Below are 18,567 nucleotides of genomic sequence, written 5' to 3' on the forward strand. Positions count from 1 at the left end.
GTATTTTCGGTAAATGGTTGGTGAAAACCCGATAATTGATCGACAACAATGTTCGCAAGTGTATAACGAAATAAATCGTTCGATATAAGCAAATGTAAATGAAAACAATACGAGTATAAATTGAAATGGCATAGAGAACTTTTTCAATACTCAGGTAAGTAACAGCCCCATGGAATACAAAACGTATAGTGAATTCAGAACTTATAAAAACAGTTATTATTATCTGTGGTAGACGATGACATAGGGTTGGTTTTCTTTTATAATCCTTTTACATTTATTTCCAGCAAAATTAGGACTGTCGTTAATTTGTTGGTATGAAACGAAAAGAAAAGTCAAGCGCCGAATAACATTTTGTTGTTTTTATATTCAACGTTAACAAAATTTAATATTTTGCCCCTATCGGTGTACAGTGGTACTATCTCCAACTGATATATTTGTGAGCTCATAAAGAAAACGAAAGTGTCCAAACTAAATTGGGTTTGTGGCAGCGCCTTTAACATAGTGGTATTTTTTCTTATAATAGGATTTTGGAAACTGATTTACTTTATACAGTACATTGTTTACAATGTACTGTATAGTACAATACACAATAGAGAACTGCACGAGAGCCTATATTATGCACTCAACTGCCATTTATGCCATAGTATGTAAAACTAAATAATACATACATAGTTATAAGATATTAGAAATACTCTGCCTCATGTGCTACCAATTGAAATTACTTATTGTTTAAAAATATTTGTATACCCACCACCAAACAATAGGCGGTCAACCTAGTCATTCCGTTTGTAACACTTAAATATATTGATTTGCGACCCCATAAAGTATATATATTCTTGATGGTCTTGACATTCTGAGTAGATCTAGTCACGCCCGTCCGTCTGATAGCAGTGGAACGCGAAAAGCAAGCCACTTGAAGTAGTTCTTATTGATGCAGGTCAATGGGAATTGTAAATAGGCGATATCAGTTCAAATTTGGATGTGGCTCCCATATAAACCTAATTTCATCATTCTGTTTGTATCTCCTCGAAATATACATCTAAGACCCAATAAAGTATATATATTCTTGATCGACATGACATTCAAGTCGAGCTGGCCATGTACGTCCGTCTGCCTGTCTGTCGAAAGCACTCTAACTTTTGAAGGAGTAAAGCTAGCCGCTGGAAATTTAGCAGAAATACTTATTAGTGTAGGTCGGTTTTAATTGTAAATGGGCCATATCGGTTCATGTTTTCATATAGCTGCCATATAAACCGATCTTGGTTCTTACCTTCTTGAGCCACTAGAGGGCGCAATTCTCCTCCGATTTGGCTGAAATTTCGCATGAGGTGTTTCGTTATGACTTCCAACAACTGTGCTAAGTATGGTTCAAATCGGTTCATAACCTGATATAGCTGTCACATAAACCGATCTGGGATCTTGACTTCTTGAGCCTCTAGAGGGCTTAATTATCATCTGATTTGGCTGAAATTTGGCATGACGTATGTCGTTATGACTTCTAATTACTGTGCTTAGTATGGTTCAAATCGGTCGATAACCTGATATAGCTGTCATATAAACCGATCTGGGGTCTTGACTTCTTGAGCCTCTAGAGGGCTCAATTCCTATTCGATTTGGCTGAAGGTCTTCCATGACCTTCAACATACGTGTAAAATATGGTCTATAGCCTGATGCAGCTCGCATATAAACCGTTACTTTGTTAGCCCCTAAAGAGCGCAATTCTTATTCGAATTGGCTGAAATTTTACCCAATGACTTCTACTATGGTCTCCAAGATTCAGTTTCATTATGGTCTGAATTAGACCATAATGGAACTGAATAGAACTTTATATGGCTCCAATAGCAAAGCAATTCTTATCTTTTATTCCTTATTTTCCTAAAAAGAGATACCGGGAAAAGATTTCAAAGACCAAGATTCGGCCCGGCCGAACTTAGCGCTCTTTTACATGTTACTTTTTTTTAACAAAACAAATACGGTTCTGGACCTCAATGAAATCCCTTATTTATTTGAAAGTACATACGATGCCGTTATGTATGGAACTCGATTTCTTTTGCATGGCCACTATGGGCACAGAAGACCAGGCGCTGAACCTAATTTTCGACAGTTTTAAGCACAAATCGGCCGATACTATTTCACATTCGATATTCGAATGAAGTTCATCAATCGTCACTGACTTGTTGGCATAGACCATAAAATTGACGTAGCCCCACAGGAAATAATCTAAAGGCATCAAATCGCACGACCGAGGCGGCCAATCGACTGGACCATTTCGTGAGATAAGACGTTCTCCAAACGTGGTGTCCAATAAATTGATTGTAACATTCGCTGTGTGGTTTGTGGCGCCGTTCTGTTGGAACCACATGTCCTCCAAGTCCATATCATCCAATTAGAGTCAAAAATAGTGTGTTATCATTGGTTGGTAGCGATTCCCATTCACAGTAACGTGCCGGTCTTGATCACCACGGAAGAAGTACGGCCCAATGACGCCGCCGTCCCATGAACCGAACCAAACCATAGTTTTTTCGGGATGCAATGATGACTCATGGAGTACGTGTGGATTGCTGCCTGACTAATAACAGATTTTTTGCTTATTGATGAAGCCGTTTAGTCAGAAATGATTCTCATCGTAGCCCTCTTAACTTTAAGGCCACTGACTCCGAATTTCGGTAGCAAATTTTAATAATTTCGACTCATTGTTGGCTGGCGTAAATTTTCATCATGAAATGGCAAACCTTACTGAAGAGAAATGTCAAAAGAGCGGCAAAAATAAGGCGTCGTTTGATGTCCCTATCGATCTGTTTTTGTAGCGTCCCTTTTAATGACCATCTTTTGTCTTAACTTTTGCTCTGAGTCAGTCAGAAAGCGAGCGAAAGCTACACGAAATAATGGGACTTAATTCATAACCCCATTAAAAATTTTAAAATTTTACTGAAAATCCATTAAAAATCTAAATTTCACTTGGAAAACTTAAAATGCCTGTATCTCCTAAACTAAGCGTACTAGAGGGAAATGGGCCTTAATTCGTGACCCCATTAAAATTTTTTTAAATTCCACCGAAATCCCATTTAAAATCGAAATTTCACTTGGAAAACTTAAAATGGCTGTATCTCCTAAACTATGCGTCTTAGAGGGAAATGGTTATTAATTCGTGACCCCATTAAAAATTTTAAAATTTCACCGAAAATCCATTAAAAATCGAAATTTCACTTGGAAAACTTAAAATGGCTGTATCTCCGAAACTATGCGCCCCAGAGGGAAATGGGCCTTAATTCGTGACCCCAATAAAAATCTAAATTTCACTAAGGAGCATACGCCTCATCAGGGTGTCGCCTCTGATGTTAAACAGTTCAGCCGGCAACCCATCGGCTCCTGCTGTCTTATTGTTTTCCAACCGGGCTACAGCCACATGGACCTTGTTCTGACTAGGTGCTGGATATATCTCTACGCGCACTACTACGGGAGATTTTTACTATTTTGTTTTCGATTCCATCCCACATTGCGTTGCAAGAGAAAGTAGAAAGTGATAATAGTTATCCTCTTGTAGCGTATAATATTTAATCTCTATTTTAAATTATTTAAATTTTTTTAACTTTTCTTTGAATTTGTAGATCCTGTGAAGTCATGGACCTATAACTCTAAGGTGAGTGTTTACTCATATTTATTTTTATCAAAATTGTATCGTTATTTTATTAAAAATCACGCTGAAGACAAGTTTTAAAATATATTTTCATTTACTTGAGTGATATTCATTGTATATGAATGAATGCTGTGCTTAAAACATCGACATGTGAGAGTTCGCATTGTCCCCATTAAAAATTTTAAAATTTTACTTAAATTCCATTAAAAATCGAAATTTCACTTGGAAAACTTACAATGGCTGTATCTCCTAAACTATGCGCCCTAGAGGGAAATGGGCCTTAATTCGTGACCCCATTAAAAATTTTAAAATTTCACCGAAATCCCATTAAAAATCGAAATTTCACTTGGAAAACTTAAAATGGCTGTATCTCCTAAACTATGCGCCCTAGAGGGAAATGGGCCTTAATTCGTGACCCCATTAAAAATTTTAAAATTTCACCGAAATCCCATTAAATATCGAAATTTCACTTGGAAAACTTAAAATGGCTGTATCTCCTAAACTATGCGTCCTAGAGGGAAATGGGCCTTAATTCGTAACCCCATTAAAAATTTTAAAATTTCACTGAAATCCCATTAAAAATCGAAATTTCACTTGGAAAACTTAAAATGGCTGTATCTCCTAAACTATGCGTCCTAGAGGAAAATGGGCCTTAATTCGTGACCCCATTAAAAATGTTAAAAATTTACTTAAAATCCATTAAAACTCGAAATTTCACTTGGAAAACTTAAAATGGCTGTATCTCCTAAACTATGCGCCCTAGAGGGAAATGGGCCTTAATTCGTGACCCCATTAAAAATTTTTAAATTTCACCGAAATCCCATTAAAAATCGAAATTTCACTTGGAAAACTTAAAATGGCTGTATCTCCTTAACTATGCGTCCTAGAGGGAAATGGGCCTTAATTCGTGATCCCATTAAAAATTTAAACATTTCTCCGAAATCCCATTAAAATCGAAATTTCACTTGGAAAACTTAAAATGGCTGTATCTCCTAAACTATGCGCTTAGAGGGAAATGGGCCTTAATTCGTGACCCCATTAAAAAATCGAAATTTCACTATGGCGCATACGCCTTATCAGGGTGTCGCCTCTTATGTTAAACAGTTTAGCCGGCAACCCATCGGCTCCTGCTGTCTTATTGTTTTCCAGCCGGGCTACAGCTACATGGACCTTGTTCTGACTAGGTGCTAGATATATCTCTACGCGCACTACTACGGGAGATTTTTACTATTTTGTTTTCGATTCCATCCCACATTGCGTTGCAAGAGAAAGTAGAAAGTGATAATAGTTATCCTCTTGTAGCGTATAATATTTAATCTCTATTTTAAATTATTTTAATTTTTTTTATTTTTCTTTTAATTTGTAGATCCTGTAAAGTCATGGACCTATAACTCTAAGGTGAGTGTTTACTTATATTTATTTTTATCAAAATTATATCGTTATTTTATTAAAAATCACGCTGAAGACACGTTTTAAAATATATTTTCATTTACTTGAGTGATATTCATTGTATATGAATGAATGCTGTGCTTAAAACATCGACATTAACTATTTTCAATCTATTGCAAGCAGGCAATTTTAAATTGGTCTCACTTTACTTCAATAATAGCAAATGGAAATTTTAAATTAAGGAGCAGGGCCAAACATTTCAAATAGTGCTGTCCAATTCAAGTTTCAGCCCAATGATAAAGGACCTCCTTTTTATAGCCGAGTCCGAACGGCTTGCTGCAGTGCGACATCTCTTTGGGGAAAAGTTTTTACATGACATGGTAGCTCACAAATGTCGCCAGCATTAGGAGGGGATAACCACCGCTGAAATTTTGTTTTACGTACTCGCCAATAATTCAATATTAACAATTTTGAAGTTAATACAAGAAATTTTAAATCGTACGGGGGCCTCAATCCTAATAATTAAAAATCATCATCATCATCATGGTTTTTATGTTATTCAATGTATCCTCCAGCATGATTTATACAATTTTGGATGCGCTTAAACCAATGGGTGCCAAATCAGAGCTATACCGCGGACGAACCTTCAATTCGACGTTTTGGCCGGTCAAGAAGGCAAGGGTTTGAGCCGATGTGTGAGAGTTCGCATTGTCATGATGAATAATTATTCGTCTTCTCTTGTTTGTTTTTCGAATTCCTCCCATGACTTCAGGCAATCAAATTGTGGCGTAACACTCATAATTGCACAGTTGGATGGAACCGAACCGATGGAACGGATAGAAATAGGTTAGGTTAGGTTTAAGTAGCAGTCTGCCATCAGACTCACAAAGACGTGTTCGTCCATTGTGATACCACAGGAACAGAAGAAGGAAGATACCTCCAAGTTCCTGCTGTTGAACCATCCAGATCGCTCTAAAAAGCCCAATAACTAGCGAATGTTCACATCCGCTAAATCAGACAGGTTCTCAAAGAAATGAGAACCTAAAGTGGAACTCTTTCTGACTGCCAGTGCGGGACACACACAGAAGAAGTTCTATAATCTCTTCTTCTTCGATATCCTTACAGCTTCTGCAAAAGTCGTTGCTGGCAACCTTCAGTCTGTCAGCATGTTTTCCGATTAGACAGTGACCTGTCATGATGGACACAATGGCTGAGACGTCTGTTCTAGCCAATGATAGCAAAGCGGTAGACCTCCTCAAGTTTAGATTAGGTCACATAGTTTTGGAATGCTCACAGCCCCCTCTTGGGACCATCTATCATTCGTTGTCTTTCGGTCCTGATCCTGAAAACTTAGCTTACATGTCGCTAGAGGCATACCCACAGATTCCAGTATCCCTGGAATGTGTAGTGTAGTTCCTAGTTTCGGAAGCTCGTCCGCTTTACAATTCCCTGGGATATATCTGTGGCCCGGCATCTGCGAGATCTGCGACAGTCGAGGGCAGTTTTTGTGTTCAGAAATACGTTCTCCATGAATTTAATGGCTGCCTGACTGTCTGAGAAGATATTTATGCCAATCGTCGTAATGAAATTATATCTTAGCCATTCAACCACTTCCTTAAGTGCGAAGATCCACTTGATACACACTACAGTGGTCGGGTAACCATTTCGATATGACCAGTTCTACATCTTGTTCTAGAGTACACCCCAAAGCCCACGTAGTAGAGAAGTCTATGTAAGTTCTCTTACTTGGGATATCGTAGTTCCAATCGCTTATATCAGGAATACTGGTGCAGTACTTTTTATCAAATTCCTAAACTAAGCGTCCTAGAGGGAAATGGGCCTTAATTCGTGACCCCATCAAAAATTAAAAAAATTCACCGAAATCCCATTAAAAATCGAAATTTCACTTGGAAAACTTAAAATGGCTGTATCTCCTAAACTATGCGTCTTAGAGGGAAATGGGCCTTAATTCGTGACCCCATTAAAAATTCAAAAATTTCACTGAAAATCCATTAAAAATCGAAATTTCACTTGGAAACCTTAAAATGGCTGTATCTCCTAAACTATGCGTCCTAGAGGGAAATGGGCCTTAATTCGTGACCCCATTAAAAATTCAAAAATTTTACTGAAATCCCATTAAAAATCGAAATTTCACTTGGAAAACTTAAAATGGCTGTATCTCCTTAACTATGCGTCCTAGAGGGAAATGGGCCTTAATTCGTGACCCCATTAAAAATTTTAAAATTTCACCGAAATCCCATTAAAAATCAAAATTTTACTTGGAAAACTTAAAATGGCTGTATCTCCTTAACTATGCGTCCTAGAGGGAAATGGGACTTAATTCGTGACCCCATTAAAAATTTCACCGAAATCCCATTAAAAATCGAAATTTCACTTGGAATACTTAAAATGGCTGTATCTCCTAAACTATGCGTCCTAGAGGGAAATGGGCCTTATTCGTGACCCCATTAAAAATTTAAAAATTTCACCGAAATCCCATTAAAAATCGAAATTTCACTTGGAAAACTTTAAATGGCTGTATCTCTTAAACTATGCGTCCTAGAGGGAAATGGGCCTTAATTCGTGACCCCATTAAAAATTTTAAAATTTCACCGAAATTCCATTAAAAATCGAAATTTCACTTGGAAAACTTAAAATGGCTGTATCTCCTAAACTATGCGTCCTAGAGGGAAATGGGCCTTAATTCGTGACCCCATTCAAAATTTCAAAATTCCACCGAAATCCCATTACAAATCGAAATGTCACTTGGAAAACTTAAAATAGCTGTATCTCCTAAACTATGCGTCCTAGAGGGAAATGGGCCTTAATTCGTGACCCCATTAAAAATTTCAAAATTTTACCGAAATCCCATTACAAATCGAAATGTCACTTGGAAAACTTAAAATGGCTGTATCTCCTAAACTATGCGCCCTAGAGGGAAATGGGCCTTAATTCGTGACCCCATTAAAAATGTTAAAAATTTTCTTAAAATCCATTAAAAATCGAAATTTCACTTGGAAAACTTAAAATGGCTGTATCTCCTAAACTATGCGTCCATTAAAAATCAAAATTTCACTTGGAAAACTTAAAATGGCTGTATCTCCTAAACTATGCGTCCTAGAGAGAAATGGGCCTTAATTCGTGACCCCATTAAAAATTTTAAAGTTTTGCTTAAAATCCATTAAAAATCGAAATTTCACTTGGAAAACTTGGAAATTGGCCTTAATTCGTGACCCCATTAAAATTTTAACAATTTCACCGAAATCCCATTAACAATCGAAATTTCACTTGAAAAACATAAAATCGCTGTATCTCCTAAACTATGCGTCCTAGAGGGAAATGGGCCTTAATTCGTGACCCCATTAAAAATTTTTTAAATTTACTTAAAATCCAATAAAAATCGAAATTTCACTTGGAAAACAAAAATTTCACCGAAATCCCATTAAAAATCGAAATTTTAATTGGAAAACTTAAAATGGCTTTATCTCCTAAACTATGCGTCCTAGAGGGAAATGGGCCTTAATTCGTGACCCTATTAAAAATTGAAAAGTCTCACCGAAATCCCATTAAAAATCGAAATTTCACTTGGAAAACTTAAAATGGCTGTATCTCCGAAACTATGCGTCCTAGAGGGAAATGGGCCTTAATTCGTGACCCCATTAAAAATTTAAAAATTTTACTGAAAATCCATTAAAAATCAAAATTTCACTTGAAAAACTTCAAATGGCTGTATCTTCTAAACTATTCGTCCTAGAGGGAAATTGGCCTTAATTCGTGACTCCATTAAAAATTTAAAAATTCCACCGAAATCCCATTAAAAATCGAAATTTCACTTGGAAAACTTAAAATGGCAGTATCTCCTAAACTATGCGCCCTAGGGGGAAATGGGCCTTAATTCGTGACCCCATTAAAAATGATAAAATTTCACCGAAATACCATTAAAAATCGAAATTTCACTTGGAAAACATAAAATGGCTGTATCTCCTAAACTATGCGTCCTAAAGGGAAATGGGCCTTAATTCGTGACCCCATTAAAAATTTAAAAATTTCACCGAAAATCCATTAAAAATCGAAATTTCACTTGGAAAACTTAAAATGGCTGTATCTCCTAAACTATGCGTCCTAGAGGGAAATGGGCCTTAATTCGTGACCCCATTACAATTTTAAAAATTTCATCGAAATCCCATTACAAATCGAAATTTCACTTGGAAAACTTAAAATGGCTGTATCTCCTAAACTATGCGCCCTAGAGGGAAATGGGCCTTAATTCGTGACCCCACTAAAAATGTTAAAAATTTTCTTAAAATCCATTAAAAATCGAAATTTCACTTGGAAAACTTAAAATGGCTGTATCTCCTAAACTATGCGTCCTACAGGGAAATGGGCCTTAATTCGTGACCCCATTAAAAATGTTAAAAACTTACATAAAATCCATTAAAAATCGAAATTTCACTTGGAAAACTTAAAATGGCTGTATCTCCTAAACTATGCGTCCTAGAGAGAAATGGGCCTTAATTCGTGACCCCATTAAAAATTTTAAAATTTCACCCAAATCCCATTAACAATCGAAATTTCACTTGAAAAACTTAAAATCGCTGTATCTCCTAAACTATGCGCCCTAGAGGGAAATGGGCCTTAATTCGTGACCCCATTAAAAATTTTAAAATTTCACCCAAATCCCATTAACAATCGAAATTTCACTTGGAAACTTAAAATGGCTGTATCTCCTAAACTATGCGTCCTAGAGGGAAATGGGCCTTAATTCGTGACCCCATTAAAAATTTTAAAATTTCACCCAAACCCCATTAAAAATCGAAATTTCACTTGGAAAACTTAAAATGGCTGTATCTCCTAAACTATGCGCCCTAGAGGGAAATGGGCCTTAATTCGTGACCCCACTAAAAATGTTAAAAATTTTCTTAAAATCCATTAAAAATCGAAATTTCACTTGGAAAACTTAAAATGGCTGTATCTCCTAAACTATGCGTCCTAGAGGGAAATGGGCCTTAATTCGTGACCCCATTAAAAATGTTAAAAACTTACATAAAATCCATTAAAAATCGAAATTTCACTTGGAAAACTTAAAATGGCTGTATCTCCTAAACTATGCGTCCTAGAGAGAAATGGGCCTTAATTCGTGACCCCATTAAAAATTTTAAAGTTTTGCTTAAAATCCATTAAAAATCGAAATTTCACTTGGAAAACTTGGAAATTGGCCTTAATTCGTGACCCCATTAAAAATGTTAAAAATTTTCTTAAAATCCATTAAAAATCGAAATTTCACTTGGAAAACTTAAAATGGCTGTATCTCCTAAACTATGCGCCCTAGAGGGAAATGGGCCTTAATTCGTGACCCCATTAAAAATGTTAAAAATTTTCTTAAAATCCATTAAAAATCGAAATTTCACTTGGAAAACTTAAAATGGCTGTATCTCCTAAACTATGCGTCCTAGAGGGAAATGGGCCTTAATTCGTGACCCCATTAAAAATGTTAAAAACTTACATAAAATCCATTAAAAATCGAAATTTCACTTGAAAAACATAAAATCGCTGTATCTCCTAAACTATGCGTCCTAGAGGGAAATGGGCCTTAATTCGTGACCCCATTAAAAATTTTTTAAATTTACTTAAAATCCAATAAAAATCGAAATTTCACTTGGAAAACAAAAATTTCACCGAAATCCCATTAAAAATCGAAATTTCACTTGGGAAACTTAAAATGGCTGTATCTCCTAAACTATGCGTCCTAGAGGGAAATGGGCCTTAATTCGTGACCCCATTAAAAATTTAAAAATTTTACTGAAAATCCATTAAAAATCAAAATTTCACTTGAAAAACTTAAAATGGCTGTATCTTCTAAACTATTCGTCCTAGAGGGAAATTGGCCTTAATTCGTGACTCCATTAAAAATTTAAAAATTCCACCGAAATCCCATTAAAAATCGAAATTTCACTTGGAAAACTTAAAATGTATGTATCTCCTAAACTATGCGTCCTGGAGGGAAATGGGCCTTAATTCGTGACCCCATTCAAAATTTTAAAATTTAACCAAAATCCCATTAAAAATCGAAATTTCATTTGGAAAACTTAAAATGGCTGTATCTCCTAAACTATGCGTCCTAGAGGGAAATAGGCCTTAATTCGTGACCCCATTAAAAATTTTAAAATTTCATCGAAATCCCATTAAAAATCGAAATTTCATTTTTAAAACTTAAAATGGCTGTATCTCCTAAACTGTGCGTCCTAGAGGGAACTGGGCCTTAATTCGGGACCCCATTAAAAATTTAAAAATTCCACCGAAATCCCATTAAAAATCGAAATTTCACTTGGAAAACTTAATTAAAAATTAAAAAAATTCACCAAAATTCCATTTAAAATCGAAATTTCACTTAGAAAACTTAAAATGGCTGTATCTCCTAAACTATGCGTACTATAGGGAAATGGGCCTTAATTCGTGACCCCATTAAAAATTCAAAAAATTCACCGAAATCCCATTAAAAATCGAAATTTCACTTGGAAAACTTAATTAAAAATTAAAAAAATTCACCAAAATTCCATTTAAAATCGAAATTTCACTTAGAAAACTTAAAATGGCTGTATCTCCTAAACTATGCGTCCTATAGGGAAATAGGCCTTAATTCGTGACCCCATTAAAAATTTTAAAATTTCACCCAAATCCCATTAACAATCGAAATTTCACTTGGAAACTTAAAATGGCTATATCTGCTAAACTATGCGTCGTAGAGGGAAATGGGCCTAAATTCGTGACCCCAATAAAAAATTTTAAAATTTCACCGAAATCCCATTTAAAATCGAAATTTCACTTGGAAAACTTAAAATGTCTGTATCTCCTAAACTATGCGTCCTAGAGGGAAATCGTAACCCCATTAAAAATTTTAAAATTTCACCAAAATCCCATTATAAATTTAAATTTCACTTGGAAAACTTAAAATGGCTGTATCTCCTAAACTATGCGCCCTAGAGGGAAATGGGCCTTAATTCGTGACCCCATTAAAAATGTTAAAAATGTACTTAAAATCCATTAAAAATCGAAATTTCACTTGGAAAACTTAAAATGGCTGTATCTCCTAAACTATGCGTCCTAGAGAGAAATGGGCCTTAATTCGTGACCCCATTAAAAATTTTAAAGTTTTGCTTAAAATCCATTAAAAATCGAAATTTCACGTGGAAAACTTGGAAATTGGCCTTAATTCGTGACCCCATTAAAATTTTAAAAATTTCATCGAAATCCCATTACAAATCGAAATTTCACTTGGAAAACTTAAAATGGCTGTATCTCCTTAACTATGCGTCCTAGAGGGAAATGGGCCTTTATTCGTGACCCCATTAAAAATTTTTTAAATTTACTTAAAATCCAATAAAAATCGAAATTTCACTTGGAAAACAAAAATTTCACCGAAATCCCATTAAAAATCGAAATTTTAATTGGAAAACTTAAAATGGCTTTATCTCCTAAACTATGCGTCCTAGAGGGAAATGGGCCTTAATTCGTGACCATATTAAACATTTAAAAGTCCCACCGAAATCCCATTAAAAATCGAAATTTCACTTGGGAAACTTAAAATGGCTGTATCTCCTAAACTATGCGTCCTAGAGGGAAATGGGCCTTAATTCGTGACCCCATTAAAAAGTTTTAAAATTTTACTGAAATCCCATTAAAAATCGAAATTTCACTTGGAAAACTTAAAATGGATGTATCTCCTAAACTATGCGTCCTAGAGGGAAATGGGCCTTAATTCGTGACCCCATTCAAAATTTAAAAATTCCACCGAAATCCCATTAAAAATCGAAATTTTCCTTGGAAAACTTAAAATGGCTGTATCTCCTAAACTATGCTTCCTAGAGGGAAATGGGCCTTAATTCGTGACCCCATTAAAAATGATAAAATTTCACCAAAATCCCATTAAAAATCGAAATTTCACTTGGAAAACTTAAAATGGCTGTATCTCGTAAACTATGCGTCCTAGAGGGAAATGGGCCTTAATTCGTGACCCCATTAAAAATTTCACCGAAATCCCATTTGAAATCGAAATTTCACTTGGAAAACTTAAAATGGCTGTATCTCCTAAACTATGCGTCGTAGAGGGAAATGGGCGTAAATTCGTGACCCCATTAAAAATTTTAAAATTTCACCAAAATCCCATTTAAAATCGAAATTTCACTTGGAAAACTTAAAATGGCTGTATCTTCTAAACTATGCGTCCTAGAGGGAAATGGGCCTCAATTCATGACCCCATTAACAATTTAAAAATTTCACCGAAATCCCATTGAAAATCAAAATTTCACTTGGAAAACTTAAAATGGCTGAATCTCCTAAACTATGCGTCCTAGAGGGAAATGGGCCTTAATTCGTGACCCCATTAAAAATTTTAAAATTTCACCGAAATCCCATTAAAAATCGAAATTTCACTTGGAAAACTTAATTAAAAATTTAAAAAATTCACCAAAATCCCATTTAAAATCGAAATTTCACTTAGAAAACATAAAATGGCTGTATCTCCCAAACTATGCGTCCTAGAGGGAAATGGGCCTTAATTCGTATCCCCATTAAAAATTCAAAAAATTCACCGAAATCCCATTAAAAATAAAAATTTCACTTGGAAAACTTAAAATGGCTGTATCTCCTAAACTATGCGTCCTAGAGGGAAATGGGCCTTAATTCGTGACCCCATTAACAATTTAAAAATTTCACCGAAATCCCATTGAAAATCAAAATTTCACTTGGAAAACTTAAAATGGCTGAATCTCCTAAACTATGCGTCCTAGAGGGAAATGGGCCTTAATTCGTGACCCCATTAACAATTTAAAAATTTCACCGAAATCCCATTGAAAATCAAAATTTCACTTGGAAAACTTAAAATGGCTGAATCTCCTAAACTATGCGTCCTAGAGGGAAATGGGCCTTAATTCGTGACCCCATTAAAAATTTTAAAACTTCTCCGAAATCCCATTAAAAATCCAAATTTCACTTGGAAAACTTAAAATGGCTATATCTGCTAAACTATGCGTCGTAGAGGGAAATGGGCCTAAATTCGTGACCCCATTAAAAATTTTAAAATTTCACCGAAATCCCATTGAAAATCAAAATTTCACTTGGAAAACTTAAAATGGCTGAATCTCCTAAATTATGCGTCCTAGAGGGAAATGGGCCTTAATTCGTGACCCCATTAAAAATTTTAAAACTTCTCCGAAATCCCATTAAAAATCCAAATTTCACTTGGAAAACTTAAAATGGCTATATCTGCTAAACTATGCGTCGTAGAGGGAAATGGGCCTAAATTCGTGACCCCATTAAAAATTTTAAAATTTCACCGAAATCCCATTGAAAATCAAAATTTCACTTGGAAAACTTAAAATGGCTGAATCTCCTAAATTATGCGTCCTAGAGGGAAATGGGCCTTAATTCGTGACCCCATTAAAAATTTAAAAATTTCACCGAAATCCCATTTAAAATCGAAATTTCACTTGGAAAACTTAAAATGGCTGTATCTCCTAAACTATGCGTCCTAGAGGGAAATAGGCCTTAATTCGTGACCCCATTAAAAATTTAAAAATTCCACCGAAATCCCATTAAAAATCGAAATTTCACTTGGAAAACTTAATGAAAAATTTAAAAAATTCACCAAAATCCCATTTAAAATCGAAATTTCACTTAGAAAACATAAAATGGCTGTATCTCCTAAACTATGCGTCCTAGAGGGAAATGGGCCTTAATTCGTTACCCCATTAACAATTTAAAAATTTCACCGAAAGCCCATTGAAAATCAAAATTTCACTTGGAAAACTTAAAATGGCTGAATCTCCTAAACTATGCGTCCTAGAGGGGAATGGGCCTTAATTCGTGACCCCATTAAAAATTTTAAAACTTCTCCGAAATCCCATTGAAAATCAAAATTTCACTTGGAAAACTTAAAATGGCTGAATCTCCTAAACTATGCGTCGTAGAGGGAAATGGGCCTTAATTCGTGACCCCATTAAAAATTTTAAAACTTCTCCGAAATCCCACTAAAAATCCAAATTTCACTTGGAAAACTTAAAATGGCTATATCTGCTAAACTATGCGTCGTAGAGGGAAATGGGCCTAAATTCGTGACCCCATTAAAAATGATAAAATTTCACCAAAATCCCATTAAAAATCGAAATTTCACTTGGAAAACTTAAAATGGCTGTATCTCCTAAACTATGCGTCCTAGAGGGAAATGGGCCTTAATTCGTGACTCCATTAAAAATTTTATAATTTCACCGAAATCCCATTTAAAATCGAAATTTCGCTTGGAAAACTTAAAATGGCTGTATCTCCTAAACTATGCGTCCTAGGGGAAAATGGGCCTTAATTCGTGACCCCATTAAAAATTTTTAAATTTCACCGAAATCCCATTAAAAATCGAAAATTCACTTGGAAAACTTAAAATGGCTGTATCTCCTAAACTATGCGTCCTAGAGGGAAATGGGCCTTAATTCGTAACCCCATTAAAAATTTTAAAATTTCACCAAAATCCCATTAAAAATCGAAATTTCACTTGGAAAACTCAAAATGGCTGTATCTCCTAAACTATGCGTCGTAGAGGGAAATAGGCCTAAATTCGTGACCCCATTAGAAATTTTTAAATTTCACCAAAATCCCATTAAAAATGGAAATTTCACTTGGAAAACTTAAAATGGCTGTATCTCCTAAACTATGCGTCCTAGAGGGAAATGGGCCTTAATTCGTGATCCCATTAAAAATTTTAAAATTTCACCGAAATCCCATTAAAAGTCGAAATTTCACTTGGAAAACTTAAAATGGCTGTATCTCCTAAACTATGCGTCCTAGAGTGAAATGGGCCTTAAAAATTTCACCGAAATCCCAATAAAAATCGAACTTTCACTTCGAAAACTTAAAATGGCTGTATCTCCTAAACTATGCGTCCTAGAGGGAAATGGGCCTTAATTCGTGACCCATTAAAAATTTTAAAATTTCACCGAAATCCCATTAAAAATCGAAATATCACTTGGAAAACTTAAAGTGGCTGTATCTCCTAAACAATGCGTCCTAGAGGGAAATGGGCCTTAATTCGTGACCCCATTAAGAATTTTAAAATTTCACCGAAATCCCATTTAAAATCGAAATTTCACTTGGAAAATTTAAAATGGCTGTATCTCCTAAACTATGCGTCCTAGGGAAATGGGCCTTAATTCCCCCATTAAAAATTTTAAAATTTCACCGAAATCCCATTAAAAGTCGAAATTTCACTTAGAAAACTTAAAGTGGCTGTATCTCCTAAACTATGCGCCCTAGAGTGAAATGGGCCTTAAAAATTTCACCGAAATCCCATTAAAAATCGAAATTTCACTTGGAAAACTTAAAATGGCTGTATCTCCTAAACTTTGCGTCCTAGAGGGGAATGGGCCTTAATTCGTGACCCCATTAAAAATTTTAAAATTTCACCGAAATCCCATTAAAAGTCGAAATTTCACTTGGAAAACTTAAAATGACTGTATCTCCTAAACTATGCGTCCTAGAGGGAAATGGGCCTTAATTCGTGACCCCATTAAAAATTTTAAAATTTCCTCGAAATCCCATTAAAAATCGAAATTTCACTTGGAAAACTTAAAGTGGCTGTATCTCCTAAACTATGCGTCCTAGAGGGAAATGGGCCTTCATTCGTAACCCCTTTAAAAATTTCACAGAAATCCCATTAAAAATCGAAATTTCACTAGGAAAATTTAAAATTTTTAAAAGAATCTCTATGCACCCTAGAGGGAAATGGTCCTTAATTCGTGACCCCATTAAAAATTTTAAAATTTCACCGAAATCCCATTAAAAATCAAATTTCACTTGGAAAACTTAAAATGGCTGTATCTCCTAAACTATGCGTCCTAGAGGGAAATGGGCCTTAATTCGTGACCCCATTAAAAATTTTAAAATTTCACCGAAATCCCATTAAAAGTCGAAATTTCACTTGGAAAACTTAAAATGACTGTATCTCCTAAACTATGCGTCCTAGAGGGAAATGGGCCTTAATTCGTGACCCCATTAAAAATTTTAAAATTTCCTCGAAATCCCATTAAAAATCGAAATTTCACTTGGAAAACTTAAAGTGGCTGTATCTCCTAAACTATGCGTCCTAGAGGGAAATGGGCCTTAATTCGTAACCCCTTTAAAAATTTCACCGAAATCCCATTAAAAATCGAAATTTCACTTGGAAAACTTAAAATGGCTGTATCTCCTAAACTATGCGTCCTAGAGGGAAATGGGCCTTAATCCGTGATCCCATTAAAAATTTAAACATTTCTCCGAAATCCCATTAAAATCGAAATTTCACTTGGAAAACTTAAAATGGCTGTATCTCCTAAACTATGCGCCCTAGAGGGGAAATGGGCCTTAATTCGTGACCCCATTAAAAATCGAAATTTCACTATGGCGCATACGCCTTATCAGGTTGTCGCCTCTTATGTTAAACAGTTTAGCCGGCAACCCATCGGCTCCTGCTGTCTTATTGTTTTCCAGCCGGGCTACAGCTACATGGACCTTGTTCTGACTAGGTGCTAGATATATCTCTACGCGCACTACTACGGGAGATTTTTACTATTTTGTTTTCGATTCCATCCCACATTGCGTTGCAAGAGAAAGTAGAAAGTGATAATAGTTATCCTCTTGTAGCGTATAATATTTAATCTCTATTTTAAATTATTTTAATTTTTTTTACTTTTCATTTAATTTGTAGATCCTGTGAAGTCATGGACCTATAACTCTAAGGTGAGTGCTTACTCATATTTATTTTTATCAAAATTATATCGTTAGTTTATTAAAAATCACGCTGAAGACACGTTTTAAAATATATTTTCATTTACTTGAGTGATATTCATTGTATATGAATGAATGCTGTGCTTAAAACATCGACATTAACTATTTTCAATCTATTGCAAGCAGGCAATTTTAAATTGGTCTCACTTTACTTCAATAATAGCAAATGCAAATTTAAAATTAAGGAGCAGGGCCAAACATTTCAAATAGTGCTGTCCAATTCAAGTTTCAGCCCATTGATAAAGGACCTCCTTTTTATAGCCGAGTCCGAACGGCTTGCTGGAATGCGACATCTCTTTGGGGAAAAGTTTTTACATGACATGGTAGCTCACAAATGTCGCCAGCATTAGGAGGGGATAACCACCGCTGAAATTTTGTTTTACGTACTCGCCAATAATTCAATATTAACAATTTTGAATGTTAATATAAGAAATTTTAAATCGTACGGGGGCCACAATCCTTATAATTAAAAAGGAAATATTTATCATCAAAAATGGTTTTATGTTATTCAATGTATCCTCCAGCATGATTTATATAATTTTGGATGCGCTTAAACCAATGGGTGCCAAATCAGAGCTATACCACGGACGAACCTTCAATTCGACGTTTTGGCCGGTCAAAAAGGCATTGGTTTGAGCCGATGTGTGAGAGTTCGCATTGTCATGATGAATAATGATTCGTCTTCTCTTGTTTGTTTTTCGAATTCCTCCCATGACTTCAGGCAATCAAATTGT

The 18,567-nt window shown here is 35.3% G+C and overlaps 1 long non-coding RNA gene across 1 annotated transcript in view; it reads left to right on the plus strand.

Moving 5' to 3' along the window:
* Nucleotides 1–17,751: 17,751 nt before the first annotated feature.
* The window catches only part of LOC131995517 (uncharacterized), a 289,133-nt gene continuing 288,317 nt past the window's right edge, over nt 17,752–18,567 (plus strand). Inside the window, exon 1 of the long non-coding RNA XR_009397473.1 lies at nt 17,752–17,785. This is a non-coding gene — a long non-coding RNA (uncharacterized LOC131995517). The remainder of the gene's footprint in view (nt 17,786–18,567) is intronic.

This window comes from Stomoxys calcitrans, chromosome 1 (assembly GCF_963082655.1).
Source record: "Stomoxys calcitrans chromosome 1, idStoCalc2.1, whole genome shotgun sequence".
In the NCBI taxonomy this organism is placed as follows: domain Eukaryota; kingdom Metazoa; phylum Arthropoda; class Insecta; order Diptera; family Muscidae; genus Stomoxys; species Stomoxys calcitrans.